We start from the raw sequence: 14,830 nt of genomic DNA on the forward strand, positions 1-14,830 counted from the left end.
CTTTCTAGCCATATATCATTTAGATAATGTTGGTCACATTTTGAGTGAAACTGACTCATGAGCATATGGTACAGAGCCCTCAATTAAACAGGGAATTTAAGGACTTGCTGAGCTTTCTGGATGGGAAGCAAAAGACAGAGATAGCCTATTTGACAAACAACAACAAAAAAAAAACAACAATTGGATCATTCTTCTTTGTTCATATGCATGATTTAAGCCATAAGCAGAAGAGGGGCTTTAAGCTCTGAATTCAGTCTTAGAGATGCATCACTGACAGACCTGAGTTGAACACATAAGTGTGGGCTCTGAACATTAACTACCTATGCAATGTTTCTTCAAAGGTAAGTGCAGTCAATGGAGTTACTCCAAATCTATATCACATAGCAATTCTATTTAGATACAATTCAGCTACAGAAATTTAAAAATCTCTATTTGGCTTTATTATGTATTTATAATTGTATTTATCAGAACAAGAGCTGGATGTATAATACCTTAAATATGCTATGTCAGCTTGCTTAAAAATATACAATCATCTTAACTGATAAATCATCTTATTATTAAATGATTTCAAATCCAAACTGCCTATTGTTATCTTCTTTTTTTTTTTATATAGAATCATAGAATAATAGAATAGTTAGGGTTGGAAAGGACCTTAAGATCATCTAGTTCCAACCCCCCTGCCATGGGCAGGGACACCTCACACTAAACCATATCACCCAAGGCCTCATCCAACTTGGTCTTGAACACTGCCAGGCATGGAGCATTCACAACTTCCCTGGGCAATACATTCCAGTGCCTCACCACCCTAAGAGTAAAGAATTTCCTCCTTGTATCCAATCTAAACTTCCCCTGTTTAAGTTTTAACCCGTTACCCCTTGTCCTATCACTACAGTCCCTAACGAACAGTCCCTCCCGAGCATCCCTATAGGCCCCCTTCAGATACTGGAAGGCTGCTATGAGGTCTCCACACAGCCTTCTCTTCTCCAGGCTGAACAGCCCCAACTTTCTCAGGCTGTCTTCATACAGGAGGTGCTCCAGTCCCCTGATCATCCTCGTGGCCCTCCACTGGACTCGTTCCAACAGTTCCATGTCCTTTTTATGTTGAGGACACCAGAACTGCACACAATACTCCAAGTGAGGTCTCAAGAGAGCAGAGTAGAGGGGCAGGATCACCTCCTTTGACCTGCTGGTCACGCTCCTTTTAATGCAGCACAGGATACGGTTGGCTTTCTGGGCTGCGAGTGCACATTGCCTGCTCACGTTCATTTCCTCATCAACCAACACCCCCAAGTCCCTCTCCGCAGAGCTGCTCTGAATCTATTCTTTATTATTCTTTAGTATTCTTCTTTATTATATATTCTTTATTATATTTATTTTTATATTCTTTATTATTATTCTTTATTCTTCTTTATTTATATATTGTAAAACAACTGAAAGCATTGTGATTTATGTGCTTCAAGAACTTCTTGCTCCTTTTAAGAGGAGGAAAAGTAGGGTAGGGTAGGTTAAGGTATGGAAGGGAAAAAGAATCCGCCATAAAAATCCTCTGCTTTGATGACCAGTCCAGACGATCTGCGGTTCCCAGTTTCAGTCCTGAAATTTATTATTTTGCAGAAAATTGTCTGGAATGTCCAATATTCTTAACAACTGCAAGGCTGAATTAGTTACGGGTAGTCTGCAGCTTCTTGTGATAATCAAAAACATTGTCAGAGAACACAGTTACAGGACCCCATTTGTATGGACCCAGGCTGGTCTATTGCTGGCCAAGTTGTTCCTTGATTCCTGATCTTCTTTTCCTTATCACTCAAGGTTCTCTAGTGAAGATGGAGACAGAAAGATTTGACAGTCCATTTCAGCAGTTTACAATAAAATTATGCAGAAGCCTCCAGCTAATACCAAGAAACCTTTGATTCAAAAGATGCCTTCCCAGATGCAGAGACTACTTCCATCTATTACCTCAAACCTGGCTTTGGCTGAGTGACTTATTGGAAAAAGAAGAAAAAAAAAAAAAAAGGCAAAATTGATGCATCCTGTAGTACACTGATGACAAATTTGTTCAGGACTTAGAAATTCTAGGCTGCCATTACCTGTTTCAAGTGATCCAATATCACTGGAGTAGCCTTGTCTACTGAAGCAGCAAGGGCTGCAGACAACTGAGAAGCCTCTAAACTTAGCTGGAGATGGTTCAGCATAATTATATCTCCCTCTCTGGGGTAGTACGCTGACATGTAATTATAGCATTCTGATAGTGGGTTGCAATGATACAGTGTTTCAGAAGGCAAAACACAACAGTGTCACGGATTTGTCCTTTGAAGACTGTTAGGTCCTAAGAGTCCTGCAAATCTGAGCTGCAGTTTTCCCATTGATTTCGTTTCTGTGCAGGCTAGTGAGTTTTGCCTGAGAAAGCAGTAAAATAAAACCGAGTAAGCACATGAGGATTTGAATATTTTTGCAACAGTTACAGTTTGTATAAGTTTACATGAAGCCTTGACATGTAAAGCAAAGTTTCAGCAAGTTCCATCCAGTTATTACAAAATTTGTCAAAAGCCTTGTTAATGTGCGCCTCTCATTCAATATTATACAGCATTAAAGATTAACTTAAAATTATTTTCAAGGAAAGCCAAAGCAATTCAGGGTCTAGAAATCAGTTTCTCCATATAATATTAACTGTGCATTTATATCCCAGACCTGTTGGTGTCCAACTGAACTAGACTAAAGGAACTACTGTGTGCTGGTAAACATGAAGAAGAAATGCTAACAATGCTCTGCCAAGAAAGGTGTAACTCTGAAATAAAATTTCCTGTTATTTAAAAGCCAGAAAATCAAAAAGCAAAACATAGCTAGTTCAGGACAACACAAACTTCCTTTCTGAGTTACTCCATCAACTATAGGTCTGTGTTGCAGACTCCCTGATGTTGCACAAAAGAAAGGCTGCAAGTATTTTTGGGATTATATACAAGCTTTAGTTATCCTGGACTTTTAGGCCTGGAAATACACCTTCATTTGCCAGGATACTGTCTATTTTTGTGCTAACTAATGGTGTATCACTCAGTGCAATTCCTGCTTTCAGAAGAAAGTATAATTTAATAAGCTTTTAGATAAATAGCTGGCAAATTGAGTTGCGAAGCCTCTGGCCATCATATTTGAGAAATCATCGCAGTCAGGTGAAGTTCCTGATGACTGGAAAAAGGGAAATATAACCCCCATTTTCAAGAAGGGGAAAATGGATGACCCGGGCAATTACAGACCAGTCAGTCTCACCTCTGTGCCAGGCAAAATCTTGGAGCAGATTCTCCTGGAAGCCATGCTAAGGCACATGAAAAACAACAAGGTACTTGGTGACAGCCAGCATGGCTTCCTTAAGGGGAAATCCTGCCTGACCAATTTGGTGGCCTTCTATGATGGGGCTAAGGAACTGATGGACAGGGGTAGAGCAGTTGATCTCATCTACCTGGACTTGTGCAAAGCCTTCGACACTGTCCCACATGACATCCTTGTCTCTAAATTGGAGCGACATCGATTTGATGGATGGACCACTCAGTGGATAAAGGAACTGGCTGGATGGCCGCACACAAAGAGTTGTGGTCAATGGCTCAATGTCCAGTAACGAGTGGTGTCCCTCAGGGATCGGTGTTGGGACTGGTCTTGTTTAACATCTTTGTCGTTGACATAGACAGTGGGATTGAGTGCGCCCTCAGCAAGTTTGCCGATGACACCAAGCTGTGTGGTTCGGTTGATACCCTGGAGGGAAGGAATGCCATCCAGAGGGACCTTGACACACTTGTGAGGTGGGCTAATGCCAACCTCATGAGGTTTAACCATGACAAGTGCTAGGTCCTACACCTGGGTCGGAGCAATCCCAGGCACAGCTACAGGTTGGGCAGAGAAGAGATTCAGAGCAGCCCTGCAGAGAAGGACTTGGTGGTGCTGGTTGATGAGAAAATGAACATGAGCCGGCAGTGTGCGCTTGCAGCCCAGAAAGCCAACCGTATCCTGGGCTGCATCAAAAGGATCATGACCAGCAGGTCGAAGGAGGTAATCCTGCTCCTCTACTCTGCTCTTGTGATACCTCACCTGGAGTATTGTGTGCAGTTGTGGTGTCCTCAACATAAAAAGCACATTGAACTGTTGGAACAAGTCCAGAGGAGGGCCATGAGGATGATCAGGGGACTGGAGCACCTCCCGTATGAAGACAGGCTGAGGAAGTTGGGGCTGTTCAGCCTGGAGAAGAGAAGGCTGTGTGGAGACCTCATAGCAGCCTCCCAGTATCTGAAGGGTACCTATAGGGATGCTGGAGAGGGACTCTTCATTAGGGACTGTAGTAACAGGACAAGGGGTAACGGGTTAAAACTTAAACAGGGGAAGTTTAGATTGGATATAAGAAGGAAATTCTTTCCTATTAGGGTGGTGAGGCACTGGAATAGGTTGCCCAGGGAGGTTGTGAATTCTCCATCCCTGGCAGTGTTCAAGGCCAGGCTGGACGAGGCCTTGGGTGATATGATTTAGCGTAGGGTGTCCCTGCCTACGGCAGGGGGTTGGAACTAGATGATCTTAAGGCTCTTTCCAACCCTAACAATTCTATGATTCTATGATTCTAAATGAGTTTCACTGAATATTACTGTAAACCTATCTCCAGTCCCCAGACCTGGTCTTAGCAGTTATTTGTTCATAGCAAATGCTTCAACTGCTTGTCAAACTAGGTCAAAAGCAGCCCTTGAGCAGCGGTCCTTGAATGCTGGGGACATATAAGACTTCTTTTTCTATAACTCTTCCTATTTTTTATAATTTACCAGTATCTTCAGTGTGAGGATGCTGTATATCTCTTTGCCACTAGGTGTTAGTCCTACTGGTATCGATACCACCTTCAGAACTCTTTTCACCTCGTTTCTCCTATATAAAGGTGATTCTATGTGCTTCTAGTGGAAGATGTCCCTGTGTCAAGGGAGTTGGAACTAGGTGATCTTTGAGGTCCCAAAGGTAACAAATAACTGAAAAAACAGGTGATAATTTTTGAAAAAAGTGTTAGCAAATTAGTAAATCAGTGCTATGGGTTGTAGCAGGTTTCCTTTTGATACACTGCTTAAAGCCCTTGTCCTAAATTGCTCCTTGAGCTCATTTGAGTTTCTGGACCTTCACAGAGGTACAGCAGATCTTCCACAAACCACTGACTAGAGAAGCAAGATGTAAGTGCAAAGCACTAAAACTCAATTACTTTACTATTTTCTTGACAAACTGTTCTCAACTTTCCTATTATTAATTTAGGTAACAATCTGAAAATAATCCTTTGGTATATTTTCAAGATGGATAAAAATTGAAAGTTAAACTCCTAATTGTACTTCCCTGCTAGAGTCATTTTCTGCCATACAGTCTCAAAATTACATACTCAGCACATGCCTGTGTGGCATATGATGTGAGATAACCCTGCACCAGATTTACAGTAACTAAAGAACAATATGTTGCATAAGCATACAGTAATGTCCTGTGTGTAGCATAATGAAGATCAGTGATGCAACACCCAAAATTAAACTATTTTTTCCGGGGTAGCCAGAACTTGATTTCATCATCTCCAAGGAACAGCTCAAACCATCAAAGTGCAGTTGGTCACTCAAGGTCCTGGAGAACATCCTAATTTTTTCTTGAATTGGTGAGTAGCTGAAATGTTAAATTGTCACTGGATAATGGAAAGCTGTTATGGAAAGGATTTAAGGCAATTCTTTATGGTCTTTATGTTATTGCATAGATTTTGACAGAAATTCACATACCACCCCATAGAGGTCTGCAAGAATAACATCCTTCAGAGTTTTATCCTACTCGGGACAAGCGCTGATGTTATTTTCATCACCATAATTGTATAATTACATTACTCTGGTGAATGTGGTAATGCATGCATCCTTGAAGGATGTCAGACAGACCTACTAGTGCAAAAATATGTGCTAACACAAAAAAAGTGTTACACTTCTTTTCTTGGAACCTAGTTATAGAATCATAGAAGAAATTAGATTGGAAAATATCTTTAAGGTCATCAAGTACAACCATTACCCCAGGACTGCCAAGACCACCACTAAACCATGTCACTAAGGGCCTCATCAACACAGTTTTTGAACTCTTGCAGGGATGGTGATTTCACCAATTCCCTTGGCAGCTTGCTCCAATGCCTGATTCTTCTGTGAAGAAGCTTTTCCCAATATCTAGCCTAAACCTCCCTTGGCACAGGTTGAGGCTGTTACCTCTTGTCCTATTGCTTTTCATGTGGGAGAAGATACCAACCCCCACCTCACTACAACCTCCTTTCAGGCAGTTGTAGAGAGCGATATAGTTACCCCTGAGCTTTCTCTTCTTCAGACTAAACAACCTCAGTTCTCTCAGCCATTCCTCAGAATAAGTCTCATGACTTATTCACTAGCTTCATTGCCCTTTTGTATACCTGCTCCAGCACTTCAATGTCTCTCTAGTAGTGAGGGGCCCAGAACTGAACACAGGATTCAAGGTGCGACCTCACATGTGCTGAGTAAAGGGGGATGATCACTACCCCAGCCCTGTTGGCCACACTATTTCTGATACAGGCCAGGATGCTGTTGGCCTTCTTACCCACCTGGGCACAAGCTGGGTCATGTTCAGCGGCCATCAATCAGCACTCCCAGGTCCTTTTCTGCCTAGCAGCTTTCCAACTACTCCAAGCCTGTAGTGTTGCATGGGATTGTTGAAGTTTAGTTCCCAACACACTTGTGACTGAAGGAAAAGAACATGAGTAGGTTTAAATGTGCAGTTATGTCCAGTGACTTCAGAAGAATCAAAGCAAATTTATACAAGCTAAGTCACTGTTTTCACCACTACCAGAATGCATCATCTGACTGACTTACCCTTGGGCAGTCAAAGTGGTTTGGTTTTGATCTAAAAAAATAATGCTGTTTTTCTCTGGTCTTTTCACCATTCTTCAAGTAGATTTGTTTCTTCCTCCTTACAGTTAGTAGTCTCAGATTTATATGCTATCTTAACCCTTTTTTAAGTATTCTTTACATTTCACCCTCCTTGGGCATTATTTTTTATTCTAAATGCATTTCTGCTGTTCTACTTGAGCAAAAATATGTGCTGATCCAGGGAAGGACTGTTTTTACAGGAGGAAGAAATATGATTTCCATTTCAAAATATATAAATTTAATATTATTGGTCCTTATAACATGAAATTTTTTGTTCTCCTGAGCTGACCTGTGGAGATTCAGAGACTTAATGTGCTGAGAAAGCATATTTATTATTGAGAATCTTTATAGAGATACAACAGATCCCATTACCTGCGCCCATTATTCTGTGTAAGTGGGTGAGAAAGGCACTGTGCTTACACCGCCTTTCTTTCTCCATTGACCTGCAATGGGAGCCACAATAATATTGTCCGTAAGCAATTAATTTTCAAGAAGATACAATTAGAAAGGCATATTCTGTTTTGTGTACTGCTTGCCAGGACCCTGACTTCCTCAAATATGTGTCAGGCAGAATTTGTGCTCTCTATTTTCTTTCTTGTTGCAGGACAACTTCCTGACTACTTTCCTTTTTCTTTAATAGTTTAGCCCTTTGGTATCAGCATCTTATGACAACATAAGAAGAAAACAAAAGCTGATTTCTGAACAAGCCAAGCTTAGCTTCAATCTCCTCACCCTTGTACAGATGTCCCTGAAGACTGCTCCATATTTGAGATATAGATGTTGAAAGGAGGTTTCTCAGCACAGTGCATGTAATCCGGTGTTTTTCAATCAGTGTTTTTCCTTGTCTTCTGTACTTTCTATTTCTCTCTCCCAGACATTTCAACTCACTGCTTCTCTATCAGGTTAAATCCTTCAAACTAGGGTAGGCAACTAGGGGGAAGCAGTTTAGAAGCATATGGGAGTTTACAGAAATAAAGGTCAAATAAATGACAATTTTTCTGTTAGTTTGTTCTTGCAGTTCTTAGGTCCTACCTGACTTGCCCTTTTTGGATGATAAAGGAATTGCACGCAGCCCATTTATTACTATTAAGGAGAAAGAGCTGGTAAGCTGCATCAAATACTAGTTTACAAAAACTTTCTTTGCACCACCTTTTCCCTCAAATATATTTGGTTCAAATTCTCCTGCTTTTGTTTTCTTTCTTTCAGTAATATTCTCTCTCACAAGTGTGCCAGCAATAAAATACAGTAGCAATCATTTTGATATTTTTCATACTTAGTCATTGTCTGTTGCATATGCTTTGAATTTCTGCACTATTTTGTCTGTCATCTTTTGCTGTAATTATCATGACATATTTCAGAGGCTGGTTTGGTCTCCTAGGAAAAGAAACATTGTTTTGCTTATCAGGAAAATAGGTGTTTTAAGTCCCTTTTGTTAATAGCTGGCCTCATACCTCTGTCTTTACTTCTTGAACTCATCTTTTGGTTAACAGAGAGAAGTTCTAGCTTTGGCATCACCGATAGCTAGCACACAATTTGCAGATTGACTGCATCTCTCAGCTAGTGTACACTATAAGAGTTCTAGTCAGAATACTTCTGGGATTTCTTCTATCATGAGTTCACATGAATTGTGCCATTGTTTGCATGTAATTTATTTTCCTGTTGTCACCTAGGAATTACGTGTGCACTGCCCAAATCATCATCCCTGGGTTATCTGCTGTTTGTAGAAGGCTATGTTCATGCAAAAAGTGAGCTACATCTTTAAACTGAGTTACTGGAGAGGCTTTTCACTCTCATGCTAATCCAATTAAATTCTCCAAATTATTTTGAGTGTAGTAGTTTTCACATAATGCCACCTGAAACATTCTCATATATTAGGACATAACGGTAATGTAGTAGGAATTTGTGCCCCCAGAATAATTTGTTTCAAACGTATGTATGCCTTCCTATGATGACTCATTAAAGAAATGTAAGAATCATGGGGTCATGAATGCCACTGTATACATGTACAATTTCAGTATATATCATCCTGGAAAGACCTTGATCTTCCCAGTGTAGAACTAAAGAAATAATTGTTGTGTTGCCCTGACATAACAGCTGATAGACATTGTCTTTAAACCTTCACTTCCTCTTTCAAAAGTAATCCTATCATTTCAGGTGACCATTTTGTTTTCTTCCCCCCCTCCCCCTTTCTACCTCTGCATGCACACAGTACCCAGCAAAAAAAAGCAGCAGTCAGTCCTTCAACATCAAGACATTGCTCTGAAAAAGAAGTCAGATATGGGTGTTTGAAGACAAAGCAATGAACATCTGCTGTACTTTTGAGGACACCAGATCTGTAGACCTATATTTTATCCAATTAGCATCGAAGAAATTGAGAGCATATTCTTTTGCTTTCATAAAAAAAAGAAAAAAAGGGACTAGTTAAATCCTTTCCACCTACATTTAATTGCCCAAAACTTTTAACAAGTACCAAGTCTATAGGCAGGAATGGCATGCACAGTACTTTCTTCTTTGCTCCTCAAGATAAAGGCCATGCTCTGCACTTTTGAAAAGCAAACGAAAGAAATGGAAATACGTTCCATTTCCAAAGATCTGCAGGTTTTAAAGGATACTGGGATAAAATCCTCAAAGCTGTCTGCATAGTGGCTAAACAAGATTAGGTAAAACACATCCTCTCCAATGCACACATAGAATATAAAGCATCTTAATCCCTCTCCAGTATGGTACCATAAGCAGTTATATGCAGAAGAAACTGGCATACAGTAAGAAGGCCAACAAATACCTCCCCCTTGGTCAGACTTTGTACTCTAAATCTGTGCTGCTGGACTCCTAAAGGAACTATACAAGACCACTGGTAACAGAATTACAGAAAAAAAAAAAAAAAAAAGACATTTTTTTTACCCTTTATTCTGCTAAAGTGAAAATACTTCAAGTGGCTTCAACTGCTGGATGATTGTTATTAAAAGATTTATTTCAATGGAGATAGAGTATCTCCATATCAAAGTGAAAGATTTCTCTTTTTATCAAACTAACTACAGTAAAAAGTTTTAAAACATCCCAAACCCCTCCCAGTGATGTAACCACTAAAGCTTTTGTGAGCTTAAGGAACCTGGCCAAGCCTCTTCCCAAATATGCCTGTCTCCCTATCAGTTGAATTAACAGAGAGCTAAATCCCTTCATTGCAAGCTACCCCTGTTAGTTCCCAGTGAGTACATCATTTACATGTATCACCCTGCTCTTTCTTTTATTGTGTTCTTGTTTCGGTTCACTGTTTCCCTTAATTTGAAATGCCAGTTTCCCTTGCTGTACATTTGGAGGTATTTGGTAGAAGGACAGAAAAGGCTTGTTATTGAAGCTGAATTAACCTAACAAAGAGAGAAGGAAAAAAAAATCAGAGCCTCACACAGAGCCATTAAACTTCAACGGCAATTTCAATACTTAAACAGCATAAGCTTGGTACAAAAATAATGTTTCTTTAATTTGCATTTATTTTTCCTGTTATGCACATCATACATCTGTATCTATGTAATAGATATGTTTGATGTATCCAATTATAAAAAAAGTAGAAAGCATGATATGTATAAAGAATAGTAAATCACATCTAATTCTGGTGTCTTGTTTGTAACTATAAATTAGTTCTTTTGTACCTGAAATGACTTTTATTATCAGTGCAAGGACACATCTACAGTACTTCAAGTGCAAAGCTCAAATTATATGTATTCAGCATATACAGTACAGTATTTGTTTCTTCAAAACCCACTGGGATTTCAAGTCACCAAGCATTTATTATGCTGAAACAGTCTTTTAAAATGGATTATTTTGAAAGCTTACAAGGAAGAGCTTCTCCATCTCTATTAGCAAGCTGTGGACTGGTTCCCTTTGTAAGAAGCTGCAGGGGATGGAAATACTTGGCATCACATTGCACTTTGCTCAGGAAAATGTTCAATATCCTAGTACAAAATACAATAAGAGAGCTGTTTACCATGGTGTCTATCACAATATCTGTTCAGAACCGCCAAAAAAACCAAGGGTCTTACAACAGAGATAACAAAATAGCCAGGAAGACAAAAATCTACTCAACACTTGATTTAGAGAGTTTCTGTGGGAATCTGTGGTTCATGCTTGAGGGTACAATGCTTCTTGTTTAACATAGTTAATAGTCCATTGAACATTCCCTGCACCATTAGACTTACACACATATTGTGCACAGAAAGGGGACACAAACACTGTGGATTACCACCTATGGTTTTATTAACTGAAGGAGAGATGAAGCGAGAAATATAATAAAGGCGTATGCTAGCCCAAATGAATGGATTTTTTAAACATCCATGGGGAAAAATAAGAAACATTGTTGTAAGGTGTTATAGAAAAATACATTTTAGAAACAGGAAGGTTATAATTTTCATTACAGATCAATTTGATTTTCTCAAGATTCAAAATCAAAAGGAAACAAATCTCTTGATCACCTCATAAACTGAGCTCTTTTTAAAGCTGGTTCAAGATGCACCATCTCCAATGAAGCAACATAAGGAAACATGCAACAGACCCCTCAGACAGGTACTCTCATTTGTGATTTTTTTCATCTGTTTTAACAAGCATGACTTGCTTCCTATCTCTGGATAGGGTGCATTTAGAGTTCAGTGTTATAGTCTGTGTGGTTACTTTCTCTTCTCAAAGTCAAATTTGAGAATTACTATGGTCAGCTCATACACTACAACTTTCCTTTAAGCATAATAGTTTGTACTTCATTTTATGAATCTCAGCATGACTTATGAAAATGATTTGTTTCCTCATGACAAAAGTTGTTCTCAAAAAAGGTAGTTTCATCTAGATAAAGTGATTTTAGGTGGTTTTTTTTTAATTAAGGTAAAATTGTCCTTCCTAGCTAATTTCATGGCAGGCTGTACTTGTGCTATCATGATATCTAATTCATGTTAGTATTATTCTGTTAAAAAAATTCATACAATTATGTTTCTGATTAAAAAAAATTGCTGCCATATTTAAATAATATTTCTCTACCAACTCAGTCATAGAAAGTTTAAATTGCTTATGTAGATATAATGTTCCCCTGTATTTTAGGCAGTGAGTTGGAAGGCCTATATCTTGGTTCTGGAAATTTTTGTATTCACATTCCACCTTCTTTAATTACTGAAGCAAGGGGCCTTCTACATGTGTGTATTATATCTGCTTTTGCAAGAACAAACTCTGCCCCACTTATAACCCTGTGTAAGTGTTGTGGGTTTACATGCCAGTTTCATTAGTGTAATCTTTTAAATTGCTTTATTTGTGTCTCCCTTTACTGCGTAAGAGCTCTCAGAAGTTTACCTTCCCCTTTTTCATGTGTCAATACATAGCTCTGCTACAGAAAATTAGACCCATTAGTATTTCTTTCATATAGCTTTTACAGTTTCATAAACTGAGAGGGAAGGAGGTACAAGTGAAACTTCAAGCAGTGTCTTGAAATGGGAATAATTTAGTTTTATGTTACACAGGAGCTTAGGCAGTCTTAATAGTTTCTTCCTTACCTGAAATCAATGAATCTATATATCAGTGAAGTCCTGTGTTTTTTTTACAGATGTCTGTAGTAAACTGAACATAGAAATTTGAAAAATAACAAAGAAACAATATAAAACAAAAATAATGCGGGCTATTGCTCTCAGTATGCTTTTCAGCTAAGTGATCATTGCAATAAAAAAAAAAAGCTTCCTCTTTAAATATCCCCAAAATTGCCTTAGAGTTCAAGCTAGCACTCAGTTTTGCTGATGAGACAAATGTTATTGTCCCAATATTTTTAAAATCCTTATACAAAGGGATATTACCCTAATTGGTATAAATAACCTATATAGTCTATATTTCCTAACTTTGTATGGTTATGTTCATCCCTTGCAGCTAAGGATTCACTCCAGTTATCACATAAGCAAAATTATTATTTGCTTAAACAAAAGGAGTTGTAGCTGACAAAGTGAAACTCCAAACTTCACAACCTGTAAAGCTATAAATGAGCCTTTTATTGGAAGTTACCTTTATGGTAATGGGTAATGCTGAAGTGTACGTAATTGACAGTTGCAGTTCATACATATGCAGTTCACAAACAAGGTCTTCAGACATTCTTCTCCCATTATGGGAAAGTAAGAGCCTTCATGAGGATCTCAGGATATTTTTTCCAAATAAAGGGTCTTTTCTTTCACTGTCACAGTGCCTGGGAAGCCTGCATCTCCTTTTCTCCTGTCTTTAGTTGTTCTGTGGCACACTAAGCTGGTAGGTGCAACCATTTGCAATGAGCCATGCAATATTGATTCTTCAGTTTGTCTTCCAGAGGGAGGAATTGCAGTGTTTGGAAGACTGTTCCCCTAGAATTATCACCAGCTATATCACACTGAACAATCTGACCAACTTGTAATGCTGGGCACAATGCCATTGCAACAGATGGGCATGGATGCAGTGAGCCAAAAAATCATGTATATGTATCAAATGTGAGAAATGAGGGCAAGACTCCAAAGGCAAAAATATAGAAGTGTCAGTCTTGATCTGATACAGCTTGCATTCAAAGATGGTTCATAACTAGGATCTTGGCAGATTAGCTAAAAGAAAAGATGCTCGAACTGCGTAATAAGAAATGTGGCCCTTTTAACCAGGTAGAAACAAGGCAGTAATCAACAAAGTAATCTACCCTTTCTCATCTTCTTGCAGTGGGTACCAGGGAATGGGCTAAACCAAGAATAATTAATTAACAGGCATAAACTCTGCTCATCTGTATTTCTGCTTTACAATACTATATGTAGAGCCACACACCTCTAAGAGCTGGACAGAAAGTAATGAACAGAGGAGTGGAGCTGAATTCCATCTTATGTTAGAGTAATTTTGGACATCTGAAGTTTCTTTCTGTTTTGTGGAAGTGAGATTTATGGAGGATATTAGCCTCGTGATGAGGTTTGCATCTAAGCTCACAGCTTCTCAGGTAGTATTCCTGGTCTTTGTGCTGTCCTTTTTCTAGCCAGCACTTTACAGAAAGTGCAAACATTTCCAGTCTTACATGCTGAAGAATGAGCAATGCTTACCCATGCTTTTCCTCTTGGTTGGTCTCCACTTAGACATTCCCCCAAAGAGCAACAATTTTCCATCAGCTGCTGTGTGTGGTTGGCAAGATCTTGCAATATCACTGCCTTTATATACAATGTTATATTTCTTCTCATATAATATCTTTTTTACAAATGGTGATGATAATAAAATGCACAAGTAATAGAAAACTGTAAAGAAATTAACCTATGAAGACATATATATGAAAAAATAGGATATATTATTAATTTCAAAAAAGAGAAAGTAATGGTGAAAAGAGCAGTTAAATCCATCTCCAGATATCTCAAAATACAGCTGTTGGCCTATCCAAACTTTTATTTCTTTCCAAGACACAAAATGCAGCAACTCAGTTTTGCTTGCTTTTTAAAAAATATTTTCCTTATCAAAACACAAGATAATTGTACAGTTCTCATGACTGAAGGAAGAGAAGGAGGAAATCTTTCAATCTGCAGGTTCAGGAGCACAGGTCTACAAATTTTTCAGGTTTTGTTTCAATTTACAATGCACCTGTAATTACACCCATGGTGACACTGAGTTTGGTTCAATCTCCACTGAAGTCAGTGGAACACCATACAGGTGTCCTCTCCACCCACCTCTTCCTGAAATATTGAGGTCAGAAGGTAAAATGACCAGGTCAGATCTAAGAAATAGCTATCATAAAAAAAATGGCCTCTGCAAAGTTCATGGGCGATCTGAAGTTCAGAGGTTTTAATAAAGGGCACAGCACAAAATCCCTATGCCTCATTCAGAGCATGACTTGGGGAAAACTATAGTCAAAGGGTGTGGTGGGGGAAATGTCACAGTGTCTATGGATGCTGACAGTGTCAGAGTGTTAG

This window comes from Pezoporus wallicus, unplaced genomic scaffold, assembly GCF_028554395.1.
Source record: "Pezoporus wallicus isolate ANWC-B61680 ecotype Strahan unplaced genomic scaffold, APGP_CSIRO_Pwel_v1 contig_749, whole genome shotgun sequence".
In the NCBI taxonomy this organism is placed as follows: Eukaryota; Metazoa; Chordata; class Aves; order Psittaciformes; family Psittacidae; genus Pezoporus; species Pezoporus wallicus.